Raw genomic sequence first — 19,566 nt, 5'->3', positions numbered from 1 at the left:
TATATAACAAATTCTCTAGCTCTGATAGGGGATCCTTAAGAAGCAAAAGGACCATTTGAAGACAGAATTTTTGCATTAGAAATCCTTATCTTCAAAGCAGCACTTCAGGACGTGTTTTTTGTTCTCCGAATCATGACATATGTGTACCCTGGCTTTGGTTATTTATTGCTGTTTCAAAAGACCAAGCCTTTTTTTAATTTTAATTCTTTTTTCTGTGTGCAGGTGGACATAGGCGCAGGTGTCCTCGTTGAATAAGGGATAATAAACCAACTCACCACGTCCTGCCACGGTGGGCCAGGAAAATTTGCTAGGGCCCTTCTGCGTCATGTTTTTGAGGAAAGTGAGCTGAAGGGGCGCTCGTTGTTTGGGGCAAAAGGCAGCCATGGCCAGAAGGAGGGCCTTGATCCGGTGCGCCTGAACGCTGTACTAAGTGAGCACCTTTACTTATCTGATACCACCGTTAGAATAACACAAAAGCCTTGGCCTGTCAGCGGTGAACTTCACAAAAGATGCAGAAAAGCATACAATTTCTTTTTGAAATGCAGAATGCCTCAAGTTGTGTCACTTTCATCTTAAAATAACTATATGATGCAATGTTTCTGTTAAGGGGGCATTATTTGAGGGGCGAACAAAACATCCAGTTAGGTGAAATAATTTTGTAGCTACGCCTTGCAAATTCACCATTAATAATTATAAATTGCAATCTGTGCCATGAAATAATTTTATTGCTATAGAAATTATATGGACACTCAAAAGCAGATTTCTGCCGTCGGCGTCGCCGTCGCCGTGAGGTTCCGTATGACGTCATTTGCAGATGAAATCGTCGCCGCGCGCCGAACGCTGTATGTGCGAGTGAAAGGGCGCGAGGGGCGCGTCTTTCACGAGGAGTGAACGCACGGCGGAGAACAAACGCGCGTTCTGCGCCGTGCTCACTTAAGGACTGCAGAAGTAGGCGTCTCTTTTCTCCTTTACAGTCACCATATATGTAGAGCAAACGCGACTTCTTCCGACGCGCCAGAGGCCGTGGCGGAGGGGGAGGGAAGGGAGGCGACGTTTAGCTGCGGCACCAAGTGCCTATTTATATCAGAGGCTCCGGCAACAGTCACCAACGCCGCACGCATTTTGAGTGAACGCGGGCAAAACGCCGATGGCGTCGACAACAGTTCTGCGTGTTGCCGATGCTGCTGCATGTCCAAGTTTATACAGCTGATAAAGCTAATATCATTACTCCGTATAGCTCTCTACAAGTTTGCTATCGCAATTGATGCTTCGCCTTTCAGGTGAAACTGCGACTACTTTTTTTTAGTGAGTCAAATATGAATACAGATCATTTTTTATGGAAGTAATGCTTGCCTCAGCAATCCAGCACAAGCATAAGAAATTATATCTGTCACAGTCTATATTGAAAAATGTTGCATAGTGCAAAAAATAAACAAGTTATAGTGAAATCAATCTTACCGCGTCATAAAAAAGCATGCGAAAAGGGAGGGCACCACATCAATGGGCCGAAATTGCACTACTCTCAAGTACACCATGCATGAATGAAAAGGACTTTTAATGCAGCGCACTGATACTAGAAATTTACTAAGCAGTGACTCCGGCATTGGCTTTAATATTTACGCCAGAGGTTGACCTCAGTTTCATTGCCCATAGCAAGAAACAGTCTTTCAGGATAATAAGCAATATGGAAAAATATGAAATTGTCGCCCTGCCTACTTTTTCGTTGCGATGCACTAGCTCAAAAGTGGTGTTCATAAGTGGTAGATCGGGAGCCCTGCAGCAGTGGAGTGCTGCGTACTGGGCGATCATTATAGGTAGGAATCTATATAGATGGGTAAAAATTTTTATACTGCCATATCTGCCGTTGCATACAGTGCTCTACAATTTCTTCATTGGAAGTTTTCGAAAGGCAGACTTGCGGGGTTCATTATTAAATATGCTAAATTATGCTAACCAATTTCGCAACCATAAAAAAATTCGAAAATTTTAATTTGCTCTATAGAGTGCCCATAAAACGACCATTCATTTGCATGTATTTAAATGCATTTAACTATTTTTGAGCCTTGGCTAAATTAGCGAGAACACATTTTATAATCGCTGAAATGGAGCTCTTCCTAGCTGAGGGGTTACTTGGAATCACACTGTCATTTAAAAGTAGGTACGATAGAAAACAAGGACATTTTTTGAAGTGTTGCCACTAAGTATGTGTCCACAGTGTGATTTTTTGTAACCACTTCCCACCGAAAAAACAGCCATATAACTTCTCACTTTTTTATATTTCCGTGCAACTATAAAGTACCGTCGAGTTAATGCAAAAAAAATTGTGTTATTTACTTTTAAAGCTAACATGAACGAATTGTGACCACTATTTGCTCGTTCAGGAGTTGAACAGAAACTCGGCCAATTTTGTTACACCAGAACAAGAAGTTGCGGTTCGATGCCTGGTGAAGTTGTGCCTCTTAATGTCTTGTTATTGTCCGTGGTGGGAATGTTAGCAAAGACGTTAACTTTAACGAGAGATGTTCATTTTCTTCATAGAGGTTCATCGTCAGGTTAAAGTATTATGTTTCTTTACGATGTTCACAGAAGATTGTAGTGTTGATTGCAGCTGGTTTAGCAAAACTAGTTACTGTTTCAGCCTACATTAGAACCGCATGAATAGACGAGCTTGCTATACATATTTTCTATCGAGAAAGAATTTTAACAGTATGAAAAAATTCAAGGAAAAGCAAGGAAACATAAGGAAAAAGCACAGTAGCACAGCATTTGAAGAGTATTGTTAGAAAAAATAGGTGCCCAGTGCTCATGGATATACAGTTTATGAAACGGGCTAGTTGGCTAAAAAGCTGCGTAGCAAGACACAAGGCTCTGGGTATTTTATTTCTTGTGTTGGTTTTTGTTGCAGTGCTTTGAATGTGAAGCTAGAGGTTATGGCACGTTCTGCTATGCTATTTAAGATGTAGTAATGCCTTGCATTTAATGCCTTGCAGATAATTACACAACGCTGAGCTAATGCAGTTTTCCTTTGAGGTAAAGTTAACGTCTCGCTACAAAAAGAAAATCAGATGAAGCTGCCATTGTCATGGAGCAGCTACATTGAATGTGCCAAACCCTTCATAAGATGTGTAACTTTAGTTGCATACAGGATTCTTACAGCACACACACACAGTGTAATTAAGTTGGAAGGCTGTTTAATAATGCCACATGGAACATACATCAGCTTTAGGGACGAGCACATTTAGAAACTGGTGGGTGCACATGATCTGTTTTGATGGCCATTATGCCACACAGGAAATTGCGGATACTAACATACCAAAGGCAATCATTTGCACTGAGGCCAGTCCTTTGACGATTTAACCAGCAGAGAACAGACACTCGTCAAATCAACTTCCTGTGCTTCCTAAATTTGTCAAACGATATCTGCTTATATTTGTCTGCCCAAAGTTGGTAGCACAAAAGCCCAATGGTTGTCATAAAGACCCACCATGTGGAGCCTACCGAGTAATATTTTCGTATTCTTAGCAGTTAATAACGCATCAACTGGGTAATGGTGTGCTTGCCAGCTGATAATCTGAGAAATGTGTAGTGTGCGGTAGAATCTGCATTATCTCCTTTTGTGTTCGCATTCCCTTCTCGCAGGGTATACATGCAGCAAACATCCGGGGGTCAACCTATCCTATGTTAAAAACAGCTTGGCATCATTCCTGGCCAGAGATATCAATGGGTGATACCGGACCAGGCAGCTCACATTCGATGGCACTCTCCATCAAGTTTGATTTTTTTGGTTTTAGTGTGACAGCTGCTGTATAGACTGTTGTTCGACAAAAAAATTTTTTTCTGCTGTAATTCGCAGAAAAGTATTTCGTCATGAACAGAACTATATTAAGGAATAAACTTCAAGTTGAATGAGCGTTCGTGTGTATTCTTATCTTAATTCAGCGTTCGCATCTCTATTTGAGCTGCGGTTTGTCAAGTCTGTACATACACGAAATTGCCAAAGTGCTCGTAAAATTGTGACACATAAGGTTATTTGCATTGTTTATTCTTGCAAAAAGGCTATAGGTTTCCGAATTCTGTTTTTTAACACTGCTGTACATTTTTGTAGTTCAAGTTCAAGCACTTAGGTAGCCAATAAGAGTGATAACTTTATTTGTTCGTAAAATTTAGCAATTTTATCCATCATCATCATTACCCACTAAGTTCTACTTTTTCAGTTCTCATGACACTTTGTGCTGTGCTGTAAAGGCACAGGAAGCTTTTTTTATGCTGTAAGTGCAGGTAGTGTTGTATATCTTCCAGAAAAAATTGTTGCGAGTTTAACTAGGCATGTGTATGCTTTTGTTAGATTTTCAGCATGTGTGCTCTGCTCCCTTACACTTAATAGCGCTGTAGGCACTAGCCTATGTCTTAAGGTTTCATACAGTTGTGTCTTATACACTGTAATAATGTGTCATGTGCACGCTATAATGCATATTAGGGTACCTGAAATATGTCAGTCGCTCCTTTGCTTCCGTTCGGATTAGGGAAAGTTAATGTGAAGAGGCACCGGGGCATGCAAGTGCCCCGGTGCCTCTTCACATTAACTTTCCCTAATCGCCAAGTGCAAATAGCAAAGCAATTTCAAAATTAGGTGCACCAAAATGCCACTAGCCCAACAAAATATCAATGATATTTCAGTGGCAATTTTCGAATTACCAATGCCATCTCAACAGGGGCACAATGTACTTTCAAATGCTGTGTCAATAATCACTCAACAACTGGTCAACAGAACTATCACAACAGCATTTCAAGACTGCATCAATAGTAACCCAACAGAAATTCAACTAAATTACACAATGATATGTCTAAGCACAATGTGCTTTCAATACTAACTCAACAACCATTCAACATTGACTTGCGTAATTGTGTTTCAATAAAATTTCAGTGGCCAATATTCAAGAGCCCTCAACACTTTCGTCAATGATATCCCAACAAACTCCCAACGGATTCTCAATACGAGATTCAACATTGCCCAATGGTTTTTCAATGCATTCTCAATAAAAAATTTTGTAAGGGAGGGGCAAAGAAAAAGCGATGGACTATACAGTGCTGCGCTTTCGCCTGCGTGGCGCCCCCGTGCCGAGCGCGCTCTCGCATCAGTGCTACGTTGGACTATATAATGACATTTAGAACCCCAGTATCGTCCTGATACTCGGGCTCGGCAAAGTTTGGCTTAGAACCAGCCAAGCCAAACCAAGTCAAGCAAAGGAAAGCAAAGACAAAGCTAAAAATCAGCCATGCCAAAACAAGTTAATCAAAGTTAAAGCTAAGAACCAGCCAAGCTGAACCAAGTTAAGCAAAGGAAAGCAAGCTTCCCTGTTTGCCCAGTCTTAGTGTGAAGCTGCCCCTAATTTTTTTCTACTTCCCCCAATCAGCGTCCTCCCGCTTCGCGTCGATCACGTGAAAATAACAGGCTAGCCAATTTGCACACCTCTCTTGGAAGTCCCACCTCGGAGCTATTATCTTAGAATAAGTTTCGCTCTCCCTGTCTTTCTCCTTGATATGCTCATAGGCGGCCATCATAGTTGGTAAGAATTGCTCCTCAATTCTTCGCTTAGTGCCATCAAAATTTCTCTGTTAGAGACAAACATTTTTTGGCTGTTTAACCCATCTTTCCATTCGTTTATATATGCGTACCTCATCAACACCTATTTGTGACTGTAACGAAGGAGCGGTATTTTGCGGCGGAATAAATATGCAGCAATTTAGATGGCGCCGGGTCGGCGCCATCTAGATTCGCCGCCGGGGGTTATGTCACGGTGCCACGAGAGGGAAAGCACAGCACTGTATAATATAGGAAGGTGACTATGTCGTCACTCCCTGCGTTAGTGCCTTACTAGCGCACGGCGTGTCGTTTCCTCACATCGTAGTGACCACATCGACTAACAAAATTTACCTTCTGCTCCTGAATTTCGGATTCGGCCCTCAGGTACTAGCCTTACCACCTATGATGGCCGCTTATGAGGATATCAAGGAGAAAGACAGAGAGCCAAACTTATTCTAAGATAATAGCTCAGAGGTGGTACTTCCAAGAGAGCTGTGCAAATCGGCAAGCCTGTCATTTTCACTTGATCAACGTGTAGCGACAGGACGCTCTCATTTCCGTCGATTTGTCAGAAATTTTGCGTGCAATGCTCGGCCTCTGACTGACCGTCTGAAGAAACGCGCCCCCTTTACATTGGGTCCTGCCCAAGCCGCTGCCTTCCAACTTATCACACTGCTGACTACTACGTCATTGCTCAGGGTGCTGGGCATGTGGCTGCAGTCTAACCAGCATGCTACACACACCCTTACGCTCCTCAAAACCAGTGTCAAAGCGATATCACGCTTGATATCCCGTGTAACATCGAAGAATAGAGGCATGAAGGAAGGGGACTTACTCCGACTGGTCAAAAGCCTGATGGTGAGCAGAATCACATACAGCCTGCCCTACTACCATCTCACACAATCCGAGACGAAACAGGCCGACACGCTCTTGAGGATGGCTTTCAAGACCGCTCTCCGCCTGCCGATGAGTACATTGACTGATAAATTATTGGCGCTGGGGTTACACAACACCCTCAGCGAACTCACAGAAGCCCTTCACGTCTCACAACAACAGAGACTTGCGCGGACTCACACAAGCCGGCAGGTCCTACAAACTTTGGGCTTCAAAGCCACAGCAACACGAACCCAAGAAACCTGCACGATACCTCGTCACGTCCAGGACAGGTATCACATTGCCCCAATACCACGCAACATGGACCCTAACCTACACTCCGGAAGGAGGAAAGCAAGGGCCCAATACATAGAGAAAACATTCAGGTTCGATACCACGGCCCGTTTTACGGACGCCGCTATGTACGGAACAAAGAAAAAGGGCGCAGTGGTCTGCGACCGCCGAGGCCACGTCACCTCCAGTGCATCGACCCGCCCCTGCACGATCACGGAAGCGGAAGAAATGGCCATCGCGTTAGCCATCCGCGAAGGTCAACACGCAAGCAAACCACTGACGATCCTCACGGACTCCCAGCAGGCCTGCCGCAACTTCCTACAGGGAAGAATCGCAAGACCTGCGGCACAAGTCCTAGCCCAAATACCCAAGCAGGACACTGACGACAACACCATCATAACCATCATTTGGATACCGGGTCACGCTGCCATCACGGGTAACCTGTATGCCGACAGAGCAGCTCGAGAATTTGCACATAACCGAGCACTCATCACGCCGACTGCAGATGACCCTGACCCAGTTGACCCCGAGTATTCAGCAATCCTGAACTAGCACAGAGGGAGTCGCTTGCGATATCCCCCACCCCATCGAATACTAAAGACGGAGGATGCCGCTGCCTGGCGTAGGCTCCAGACAGGCACTTACACGAACCTACACATATTACATCGCCTGCACCCGACAGCCTACAGGGACGAATGCCCGTGGTGTGGGGCCACACCAACCCTATACCACATTACGTGGGAGTGCACGCTACACAACATAGAACACCATGACACGAACACCACGAGGGAGCAATGGGAGGCACTGCTGTCCAGCTCGGCCCTCGACGACCAGCTCAAGCTGATCCAGAGAGCAGAGAAGATGGCAAGAGCCAGCGGAGCCCTGGACTAGGGGCCCCGACCATTAGCGATGCCCCATTGGGGCAAGACAAAACTATATTTGAATTAAAGTTTGTCTATCTATCTATCTACTCCGTCAACTCTTGCTTACTTTGACCCATCTGCCCCAAGAGAGCTCCGTTGCAACGTATTCTTCAACCCGGTACGCCGTCAAACGAGCCATCCAGACCTGTTGTGCTACCGACGTCGCAGACTTCCTGCTCCAAGACGTGATCACACGCTGAGCGATCAGCAATACAACAGGAGGTTGATAAGAAGCTTACCAAGGGCATTAACTGAACCATCGTCTGGCCCTTGGGCTTCTCCTGTTGCCTTGGTAAAAACGAAGTACAACACCTGGCGATTACGTACAGATTACCACCATCTAAACAAGATAAAAAGAAGAATGTCTATCCACTACCACGCATAGACGACACATTGGATTGTCTACGCGGTGCGACATATTTTTCATCGATAGACCTGCGCTCCGGTTTATTGGCAGATTGGCGTCGACGACATGGACCGTGACAAGCCCGCATTTGTTACACCTGATGGTACTTATTAGTTTCGAGTCATGCCATTCGGCTTGTGCAACGCGCCAGCCACATTCGAGCGCATGATGGACACGCTCTTGCACAGCTTTGAGAGGTCTATATGCCTTTGTTACTCGACGACGTCATCGTGCTCTCGCCGACCTTAGCGACACACCTTGAACGCCTTTCGTGTATTCTTTCCGTCTTTCGTGCTGCTGGGCTACAATTAAATTAGTCGGAGTGACATTTTGGTAGCTGCCAAGCTACTATCCTCGGTCATCTCGTCGACTCATCTGGCATCCGCCCCGATCCCGCGAAAGTTTGTGCTGTTTTCGATTTTCCTGTGCCGACCTGTGCCAAAGACGTCCGCAGCTTTGTAGGCTTATACTCTCATTTCCGTCGATTTGCCAGAAATTTAGCGTAGAATGCACGGCTACTGACGGACCTTCTCAATAAAGGCACCCCCTTTTCATGGGGTCCTGACCAAGCTGCTGCCTTCCAACTCCTTATCACCCTGCTCACTACTCCGCCAATTCTTGCTCACTTTGACCCATCTGACCCAACAGAGGTCTGTACAGATGCTAGTGGCTATGGAATTGGCGCGGTTTTAGCTCAGTGTCAATGTTGGCGTGACAAAGATATTGCGTATGCAAGTCACTTGCTTTGACACGCTGAACGCAATCACTCCATTGCAGAGCGCGAGTACCTCGCACTCGCATATGCAGTGAGTAAATTCCAGCCGTACTTATAGGGTCGACATTTCACTGTTACCACGGACATTCACGCTCTCTGTTTGCTCTCGACACTTATCAAACGGGTCGTCTAAGTCGCTGGGCACTTCGTCTTCAAGAATTCACCTACACAGTGATGTACAAGTCCGGTAGACTACACCAGGATGCCGATTCTTTGTCTCGGCACCCCATCGACGCTCCAGACTTTAATGATGCAACTGCTGGAATATTCACGCTCTCCGCCTTCTACCACATCGGCGAGGAGCAAGAACGTGATACATCCATTGCGCGACCTCTTCAACCGCTTCCGTTCTGACCCGTCAGACCCCTCGCTTAGCTTGTTCCTCCTTAGCTTGTTCCTCTTTTTGGACGGTACCTTATACCGCCGGAAAACTCCGGGAAGCTGTACTCGCGCAACTCCATGATATCCCCACTGCTGGCCACCTGGGTGTTTCCAGGACCTACGACGATGTTCGGCGACAATTTTTCTGGCCTGGACTCTACGGTACCGAGCGACGTTATGTTGCTGCTTGCGAACCATGCCAACGTCGTAAGAAGCCTGCTTTGCTTCCGGCTGGAACCCTCCAGCCAATTGATATACCCGCCGAACCATCTTATCGTGTTGGCCTCGACCTGTTGGGCCCTTTCCCTACCTCCAGAGCTAGAAATAAGTACATCGCCGTCGCAACGGATTATTCAACCCGCGACGCCGTCACACGAGCCACGCAGACCAGTCGTGCTACCGAGATCGCAGACTTCCCGCTCCAAGACGTCATCTTGCACCACGTAGCTCCTCACCAGCTTCTCACAGACAGGAGCCGCTACTTTTTATCTTGGGTTATCGAAGATCTACTTTGCTCTTCTGCCACGAAACACGCCTCGCTGAACGCCTGAACCGAATACTTACAGATATGCTCTCGGTGAATGTCTCCTCAGATCATCGTGACTGGGACACGCGCTCCCCTTTGTGACGTTCGCGTAAAACTCGTCATGTCACGACACCGCTCTCTACTCCCCCTTCTATCTCCTCTTTGGTCGTGACCCGACAATTCCTTTCGACACGCTACTGCGAACTGCTCTCGAGTCCCCATCTGAGTACGCTCGCGACGCCATAGCTACAGCCGCCCAGGCACGCCAGATTGCCCACCGTCGCCTTTCTAAGTAGCAGGCAAGACAGAAGTCTCTTTATGACAACCGTCATCGTGCTGTCCAGTTCTCTGACGGTGACCTCCTCCTCCTTTGGACTCCTTCACGGCGTGTTGGCCTAACAGAAAAACGGTTGTCCCGGTACTCTGGCCCTTACCGCGTCATCCGACAGCTCAGTGATGCCACCTATGAAATAGCTCTAGCCAATGCTTCCCCTTCGTCCACGTCATCTGATATCGTCCGCGTGGGTCGTCTCATGCCATACCATGCATGTGGCCGCAATCTAGAATCTAGAAGGCGCCGGGGTTTATGTCACGGTGCCACGAGAGGGATGAAGACGACGATCATCGACAAGGTGAGAGAGACGACGTAGTGGGGCTAACCTAACGTTTCGCCATACTGGTTCTACCGGCCATATCTTCTGCTGATAAACATGGCCCCATTTATCCTTATGTCTCCGCCCGTTTTAATATAGACCTTTTACAGCGACCATTCTGCGCATCGCTCACCAGGGGTCTCGATTAATATGCCTTCTGAATCAGGAGCAAGCAAGCATCAGCCGCACTCCGCCGTTCCAGCAATGTTCCACCAAATGTCCAGCAAGTGCCTAGTGCTATTTATTTAAATAATGGAAGCGGAGAGGGAAGATGTTCTCTGTCGTGAAATGCAAGAACGGCGATAGAGACTTGAATGTGTACGATGATACTGTGTGCGAACTCAATGCAGGAGTGACATTATTTACAACCGATCGTAAGGCACACTTTTCCGCAAGCTGAGCACAAGCTCTAGCACCATAACTGGATGTCATTTGCCAGGAATAAGCGACGACCGATTTCCGGCAACGACTACCGGGCCTTCACCATCTGCAGTAACAACACAGTGTTACCTCCACCCCGGCCACAAAATATCGGAGAATGTGAAACTTCAATAAGTATGCAAGTCAGCGCTGCCTCTTCCCCTCGCAAGTGCAATTGACATATTCCAGCTACTTCGTTTTCCAAATCAGCGAAATCAAAGAAGGGGTAATAGGCGGGCGCCGCCTGTTTTCTTTAGGCGCCCGAAATCACTGACCACTGGGAAATAGATGTCAACGAGAAGGGTTGAGAGGACACTACCTAAATCACGCCTGGTGGCCTCTATGGGTTGAAAGTCGTGTCACTGGGGCTTTGCTCAGCACTAGCAACGTTTCGCCTGTTTCATCTACTTGGACAACGTCGTAGTCTTTGCCCCGAATTCCGATGATCACCTCAGGCATCTTGCGCCAGTGCGAGACGCCGTCTAGTGATATGGGATCACGGCGATGCTGAAAAACTGCCGCTTCGCTGGTCTGTTTGTCTACTGTATTATAAGTGCTTCGTCATATAATTTCCCTCATAGCAGAGATACTCACCCATCTCACAACAAAATCAGGCACCGAGTTCATGTGGAAAACATTGAAGATCGAAGCATTCCGGCAGCTTAAAAGACGCTTTCAGTTTGCTGCGGCACTCACACACTACGACGAAGAGGCCGACACTGAAAGCTACAGCTAGGCAAGTTGCGTGGGACTCAGCGCCAAGCTTGTCAGGGTTAAAGACGAACTTGAAATGATGATAGCTTACGCTAGCCGGTCGCTATCGAAAACAGACGCCAATTATTATACGATGGCGGAGTGCCTTCCTATAATTTGCGCTGCTGCGAAATTTCGACCGTATACCTGCACGGTAGATTACGAAAATGAACGAAAAAGGCAAACAAAGCTATTTGCTTTATATTCAGCAACAAGATATTCAACTTTTCGCTAAGCTATCCACACCGCCTCACAATGCTCTTTGCATTACCGGGCCGTCATTGCAGAGCGAGGACAACAGCTATCTTGAAGGGCAAATCACGTGAGCATACAAGGCGCGATATCTTTTATTAACTTCCAGACAGCTCAGGATCATCTGGCGTACAAGGGCTTTACTGATGAGACGGAGCATGAAATGTCCATAACATCGCGGGAAGCACGAAAAAGATTTTGGAGGACGCGTAAGCTCCGACTTTAACCATGGAAAGCGATATCATTCGAAGATCCCTTACTGCTTCCCACGCTTACCGGCAACTGCAGCTTTTGTAACCGTAACGTTTACCGGGAAACGTTGGGGAGAACGCTATGCACGAATGCGAGCGTTCTGGTACAAACGCGGCCTCGTGCGTGGGCCGATACCGGCGGTGTGCACAGCCGCCACAGAAAAATTACATCATTTTCAGGTTTCTGTTATTGTTTCGCACTTTTAATATTTCAGTCTCAGAAGATGGCGTGAAAGGCATGCCCTGAGGCAGTTTTTTTTTTTTCATGTAATTTTTTCGTGGGCTGTCGTTCTCAAAATTCCGAGGAATAAGTGTTGAAGAATGTAAGACAAGTTATGAGCAGCTTTAGTGATAGAATGGTGTGGAAATAAAACCCACATATACCGCATGCCAGATACCAAGGCTCGGCATATGGAAACCAAATATATGCGGAAACTTTCTCTCACTGAAAACTGCACTTCAGAGCACAGCACTCCCGCTCTATCGACAAACTTGCTGGGACGCGTACTACACCGTGCTATAGTCGGTCACGATAGTTTACACGTATGCACTAGAGCTTATTCGTGCAGTTTATACTACTACAATGGTAATACGAAATAAAGGTAAGGTTCCTGTTGGGATGTAAAATTTCAATAATTGGAAATAAACATGCAAGAACGTCACAAAAATTGCACGCGCGTCTCTTTTTCTCGGACCCAAGCAATGTGTTACCATTAAAGATTAGGGTATTTGGCGCACTTTTCAGTATGGAACCGGTATCGCCAAATCATTTGTCTTATGTCGTCACATCCCCAAACTACAAGTTCTGTAGCCGATATGAAAAGTGGAAATGTAAGGCACAAGGAAAGAAGCTAACATGCAGAATTTTTTGGAGAAGCGCGAGTCCATTAGTGCGTCGGCGTTCCTTCTACAATGCAATATATTTTTATAACATCGTGTACGTACACGAAGATTGCCTCGGTGACGACTGGAAATGAGTGACGTTCTTCTAAATTTTTGTTTTGCCTTTTCTTTGTACTGGCAGTGCAAGTGACCTTAGGCGGGAAATTAAACATTGAGATTTCACCAGAAGGGCAGAAAAAAACATTGGATTGTTTAGCATATGCAAAGCATGAATATAGTTAGGATCTGAAAGTTTCTTTGTGTGTTCACTAGAATTATGGCGGAATACGAACACGAACGGCAAAAAACACATTGCTATCGTGACAACCCTATCCGTGTTGTTGAGGCTGCGCCATAATGGTCTTCAGGATAAATGTCAACAACACGTTTCAATAAGCTAAGCGTCCATAGAATCGAATAAAAGAGGGCGCCCATTGAATTATATAGCGGCGCGTGCCGTTATTTTACCGCATATTTTTCTAATCGATACAAAAAAAAATCAGGCAAGTTTGCACTCGGTCGCGCAAAGCTAAGGCACAGCGAAGTTTACTGGCTGCTACTGCTAGGTATGAACTTGTTTCCTGCTGGGTGTTAAGTTGGTTTACCTTAACTGCGCATGTAGGGGAAGGTATTCTCGAGCGATCATTTTAAGAGGTACCTTCCCTTTCGTGACATTTCGCGTGACAAGCGCTGGACGCGTGGGCGCCTACGAGCGACAGCGCTCCTGGCATGCCACAAACGCAGGCAGGCTAACCAAGTTTGGTACAGTACCAAGAACGCTGTCGCCTGCGGACTCCGTACGCGTTGGCGACATTTCGCGTGACTAGCGCTGGACACGTCGGCGCCTACCTCTCTAAACTCGAGCAGCTGGCCTGGCACCAGCTCCAATACCGTACCTTTCTATCCCCAGCTCACCTTGCCCTTATCCGCCCTGGCCTTTTATCCCCTGGAAGGGCCCCTAAACCACCTCAAATATTTTTTGAACATTTCAAGTAAACACGCGAATCGAGTTCAGAATGTGGTCACGATCAACGATGCCAAACGCTGGGCGCGGGCGCGCCACAAAATCACAAGAACGATGCCGTCCTCCTCTCCTGGCCCTTCGGTATCCGCAGCGGTCGTCATCATAGAGTTTCACACTACAAAACCGTGAGAAACTCTATGGTCGTCATGATGTCAGCAGGGTGCATCTGCTGATGTCAGCGTCAGCGACGACGCCCATTGGTCGAACAAGAACCTACGACTTCCGGTTAGTCTGCTAGCAGGTACGCGCGCTCCCTGCTCGGCGTGTTGCTCGCTTGTGCGCCCTTGCGAATCGGTATTTACCGCCCGCAACGCAAGCGCCAAATCGCTCGCGTTCCAACACAGTCATGCTTAGCGGTCTGATTATCTGTGCGAACAGTGTCGGCCTTTCCAGACGTGCGCGCAATACAGCGGCACGCTTCGCATGAGCACGGGCCGGCACGGCAGCAACAGCGGGTAGCCAAGATGCGCTGAGTCGCGGCTATATAAGGCCCGTCCACATACCGCCACGGTAACTCGCCGCACGCCCTTTGCTATTCGCGGGCCGCCGTTCGACAGCGGTTTTGCTCGTAAACGGCGAGATTTCCTTTCCGTACGGTACGTAGAGAGGATGACACCGGGAGTCATTTGTGCGGCAGCCTCAGCGCCGCTGATCGCTCGACGGCACCGATGTCGTCGCTAGGCCTTTTCCTGTTCTCTTTAAAGCTAAAGCGGACGGCGCTTCTAAATAAATTACAAACGCTCATGAGCCGCAATATTTTCTTATCGTTGTTGTCGCTCTTCGGAATAATTGTACACAAAGAAGAAAAAATCGCATCATCTGACCCTACGGGCAACCATGGTGGGATGCGAAAGCATCGCGGGGCGTGCGCATAGAGTTTCCGTTTCGTTTCACTTGGCAACACAACCCAATGAAAGTTACAGTGAGAGAATATATTGAGAAGAGAGGAGACGTTTGTACCGGGTTGTTGCGTCTTTATTTAGAGATCGTACGGGATTCCTAGCGTCGGTGCGCGCGGTATCTTTAAGACGCTGCCGTTGCGCTTCGACTTTCCGAGCCCGGAGTTCGGGGTCGGCTTGATAACGCTGACGTTCCACTTCGGCGTGCCGAGCCCGTGTTGCTTCCGTAGAAGTTTCCTGCCGACGTTGATGTTTACGTTCGGCTTCCCTGGCTCGAAGTTCGGGGTCCGCTTGCCGACGCTGACGTTTACGTTCGGCTTCCCGCGCCTTCCTCTGCTCCGCGGCGGTGGCGCTGCCGCTGCAACTAGCGCCGACGTTGACGTTGTTCATGGTGTTTCGCACATCGTTGCACAGAGAGAATGACGGAAGCACAGCGAACGCGCGCTTTACACTGCGACACTGGCGCCGCCTACCGTCGTACCCTTAGAGAGAGAGTGAGAGAGTGAGAGTTATATGCAATGATTTGCTGCGCCGCGCCTGTGGCGGAGATGGGGAGAGTGGAGGAGGAGAGCACACACCTGCGTAGGAGAGGAGAATGAGGGAGAATTGCGCATGCGCAGTATGGATGCGGACGACGCAGAACGGACACTGCCTCGAGCATAAGATGCTCTCGCGTCTAAAATACGAACACCGTCCGCTGCGATGCGAGCACAGCCGAGCAGGTCGTTTCCCTTCGGTAGCCGTGCGCTGCAGCTGAGCTCGACAAGTATCGGACCTCTCGTTCATGTTAAACGTTTGACAGCGGATATTGTTTTTCTTAAATTGTCAATTTATGCATCGCTTTAACTAGCGGAAATAATTTTGCTTGGAACAGAAGCTGTACGATGTTTTCGTCGGTAGCGGCGGAGGCGCGCAGCTTCCCGCGTCGTCGATTGGCCCGTCGATCGTGCCGCGTGTGGTGCGCCGTCCAAACTACCGTATGCTTTCGACATCTCTCGCGCGGCAGACGTTCTACGTCACTGGAGGTCAGTTCGCCGTCGGTATATTTGCCACTAGCGCGGACGTGCCTTAACCGGAAGTGAGAGAAGCGTGTTGGCGACGAGGAATGTCACGTGACATTTGGAGGAGAACTCGGCGAGGAGGAGAGACCAGCCGACGAGGAGAGTAGCGAAGGAAAGAGCGAAACGAGCGAGGGCCGCGTTCCATCATCAAACGCGTGTAACTTCGCTATTACGGCACAATTTCGAAAAATTATCGCGGTTACGTGTTCGTTGTAGACTCATGCACAACTGCAACACCATAACTAAATTTCGAACTCTGGGTGGTTTAGGGGTCCTTGAATGCACCCTCTGCGGTGCACCCAGAGCAGACTTTCAACATATCGTCTTCATTTGCTCTGAGCTCCAGCTACCCTCCGAATGGCAGCTCACCGACATAGAGCGATGGGAGGCCATGGTGTGCAGTTCGGACCCGGCTTGACGAACTCAGCTGGTGGGCTCGGCTCTGAGAGTCGCTGAGAGCCATAAGCTCCCGGCCACCCTACGCAATATCGAGCCAACCCATCAATAGGCTGTAAACATAAGGCTCAAGAATTAATAAATATTTTAACCACCACCACCGCGAGCGACAGCGTTCCTGGCATGCCACAAACGCTGGCAGGCTAACCAAGGTTGACACAGTGCCAAGAACGGTGCTGCTTGCCGACGCCGAATGCGTTGGAGGTTAGCCGCTCGATATCAATCGGCCACCTTCGCTGTGTCTTGATCAGCTTTGCGCGGCCTAGTGCAAGCTTTCGCCTGTTTTTTTTTTCCTGGCTCAGCGCGCCGCGGAGAAAGAGAGGCAGGGGTCGGGAAAGCAGTAAGCTGGCGAGGAGGAGACCGCGTGCGCATGCACGCGGTCTCCTACTTTTACTCTTATGGGCTGCCATGGCTACCATGGCTGCGCACCACAAATTGAGCCTGGCTAAAACAGCTTCGCTGTTGCAAACAAAGTTCGCAATGCAAGTTTTGTTTGCTGCTCGAAGGTAGTAGCAGCCATGTCATATAAAGTTATCTTTATTTACGAACCGAAATAGATTCACGAATATTTTAACAGCATGTGTGTTAGGAAGCACTACACGGGCGCTATAACGTAAAATGATTCTAAATTTTTTTAGGAGCGAAGCTCCTTATAGCGGCACCCGTTTCGTCCCCTTCGTAGTAGTAGTAGTGTGTAACCAGTCTGAGAAAAATGAGAAAAAAAATTCCGAAGTTGTGTCCGTAGCGCGGAATCGAACCAGGGACCCCTCGCTTCCGAGCGCGCGGCGTTAGCCCACTACACCACAAAGCGCACATAGACACACGCACCACGATGGCAATAAATACCCAACATTAACGAAAGGCCGCGTTTCTAGCGCGTTTCTAACGCGTTTGTGCTAGCGCGTTACGGCCCGTGTAAGAAGCTGGTGTAAGACGCTGTGTCCTCTCCGCCTTACCTTCAACGCGTTTCGAACGCGCTGCCCAAAGCGGTGGCAAGTCAAGTTCAAGTCGAGGAGCGTTTATGAATACGGGGAGTATACTCTCTCAGCAGTCATGTGATGGCGTCGGCAAACGCGGTGCACGTTCCGGCATGTGTAAATGGCTGCGTAAGACGCTGTGGCCGCTCCCCCTTACTAGAGAGTACTGCACGTTTCTAACGCGTTTGTGCTAGCGTCCCCTTAAGCGGGAGATCCGATGATTCCCTCCGGAGCTTCGCCCACTCATCATCATTCACCCCGTGGACATGCTGTGATTTTTTTTATTCCAAACTCCTGACGTCAAATTTACGTAACCACCGACGCAAGCATCGGGCGGTGACCCGCAGAGTTGTCTGAACAACCCAATCAAACACTCTCCTCGTTTATGGAGGTCACCTTTGTTCGCTTTCAAAACCAATAACAACGTCTACACTCTCCGGTTTTAACTTTTCTAATTGGCTGACACGAAGTGAGGATCACGCTCAAGTGGAGAGGGTTTCGATGGGTCCGAGCCAGCACAGTGAAAATAGATAACCGCATGAAGAGGGTGGTTCCGGCTTCTCCGATTGGTCCACTTCGCCTTACTTAGTTTGCGGTGGTTGGACGAAAATCGCGGCGGCGTGCAGCGGAAGGATAAGTGTGCCGCTAAAACGGATACTCACCAAGGAAGAGTTGGCAGAGCGATGTCTTATGCATGCCAAAATGCTCGATAACGTTTTACTGCCACGCAAAAAGGTTTATAATGCGCAAATAAATACATATTCACCGGCAGGTGCGAGTAGCGAGTGCCTGAGCGATCGGCGGGCAGCCATCTTTTATTCCTTTCGCAAAGGGGCAGTCTGTAGCTATTCAGACAATTTTTCAGTTTTGTTCGGCATATTAATACATTTTTTTCGCACACACGTCACTTTGACGCGGTGAGTTGTTGCGATTTTGTGAGGTCGCGTGACAGACCGGCGAAGAGGGCATAGCCCGAAAGCATAGGACTAATAGCAGAGGGCTAATGGTGAAAAGGCGTCGAATAAGCAATGATTATTTTTCTTTTGTGCTGTTTAATCATGGATAATCAGTCTCTACACGTTATATCAGATGGGGAGCTATCGCGGTTTTCGTGACGTTGCGTGACAGACAGGCGTAGTTGGGAGTGGCCCGAAAATGTTTTCACCAAACGTGGAGGCTGATTGTAGAAATTCGAATCAAAACAGTTTGGAATCATTTTACGTTATAGCGCCCCAGGGCAAAGCACGGCATCTATTTTTGGCTTTCCTACTTAAATACAAGGGACGTCCATCAGGGAGTGTACTGTGAGAATACAAGAAATGACTGACTTAATGGTACATGGGGTGCCTTCGAGACAAGCGCCTCCAACATTATTCTGAAGACACAGGGTGTTAGTGTTTGTCCTTTCGTGAACGTGATGCGAAGTGCATACACTCTCAGCCCGTCCATTTTCATACCAATGCCACCTATATGGCATCAGTCATACTTCTGTTGATCCTAAGACACATCTACAAGAACAACTGCAGGGTTGACATGTATATTATACTGTTTTGTTAAAGGAGCAATCATTAAGAATTAACGTACGAGCCAGCCCCGTAGTTGAACGTTGCACGGTTTGCATCCCGGCTATACGTGGGGTCTTATTTCATTGCGATAGCAATTCTATGGACACATGCGCATTTCTGCCGTCGCCGTCATCGTCGCCGTGAGGTTCCGTATAAGGTGCAACGGCGATAAAGTGGTTACCGCGCGCGGTACGGGGTGTTTGCGAGTGAAAGCGTACGAGGGAGAGCCGCCAATCACGGCTCAATTCAGCGCACGCGATCGAGAAAGGCATGCTGGAAGCGCGCGGCGTACTTTCGCGCGCGAGGCACGGGGGCGAGGCGAGAAACAGGGAGGGGGCGGGCGTTATGCTCCGCCTGCTGCTGCTCACAGCGTGGCCGCGCGGGCAACGTATCTTGAAAGCGAACTGCGAGGTGGGCGAAGTGCGGACCCGCGCGGGCCTCATCTTCAAAGCGATCTGCGATGGGGACTAAGTGCATGCGCCAAGTGCCGGTAGGTTCGTATGCACTGTGCTTTCGATATTTAGTTCACGCTGAAGAGGAATTGCTGCTCAGAAGCAGCAATTGAAGTGGGAGGTAAGGCACCAAAGCAACCTGTAGGGAAGCTCTCCCAA

The 19,566-nt window shown here is 48.1% G+C and overlaps 1 long non-coding RNA gene across 1 annotated transcript; it reads left to right on the top strand.

Moving 5' to 3' along the window:
* Positions 1 to 226: 226 nt before the first annotated feature.
* On the top strand, positions 227 to 3,910 carry LOC125944889 (uncharacterized). The gene is made up of 2 exons (XR_007466582.1): positions 227 to 430; positions 3,640 to 3,910. It is a non-coding gene; the product is annotated as an uncharacterized LOC125944889 (long non-coding RNA).
* Positions 3,911 to 19,566: the final 15,656 nt, after the last annotated feature.

This window comes from Dermacentor silvarum, chromosome 4 (assembly GCF_013339745.2).
Source record: "Dermacentor silvarum isolate Dsil-2018 chromosome 4, BIME_Dsil_1.4, whole genome shotgun sequence".
In the NCBI taxonomy this organism is placed as follows: domain Eukaryota; kingdom Metazoa; phylum Arthropoda; class Arachnida; order Ixodida; family Ixodidae; genus Dermacentor; species Dermacentor silvarum.
This window is presented reverse-complemented; position numbering and strand designations above follow the sequence as displayed.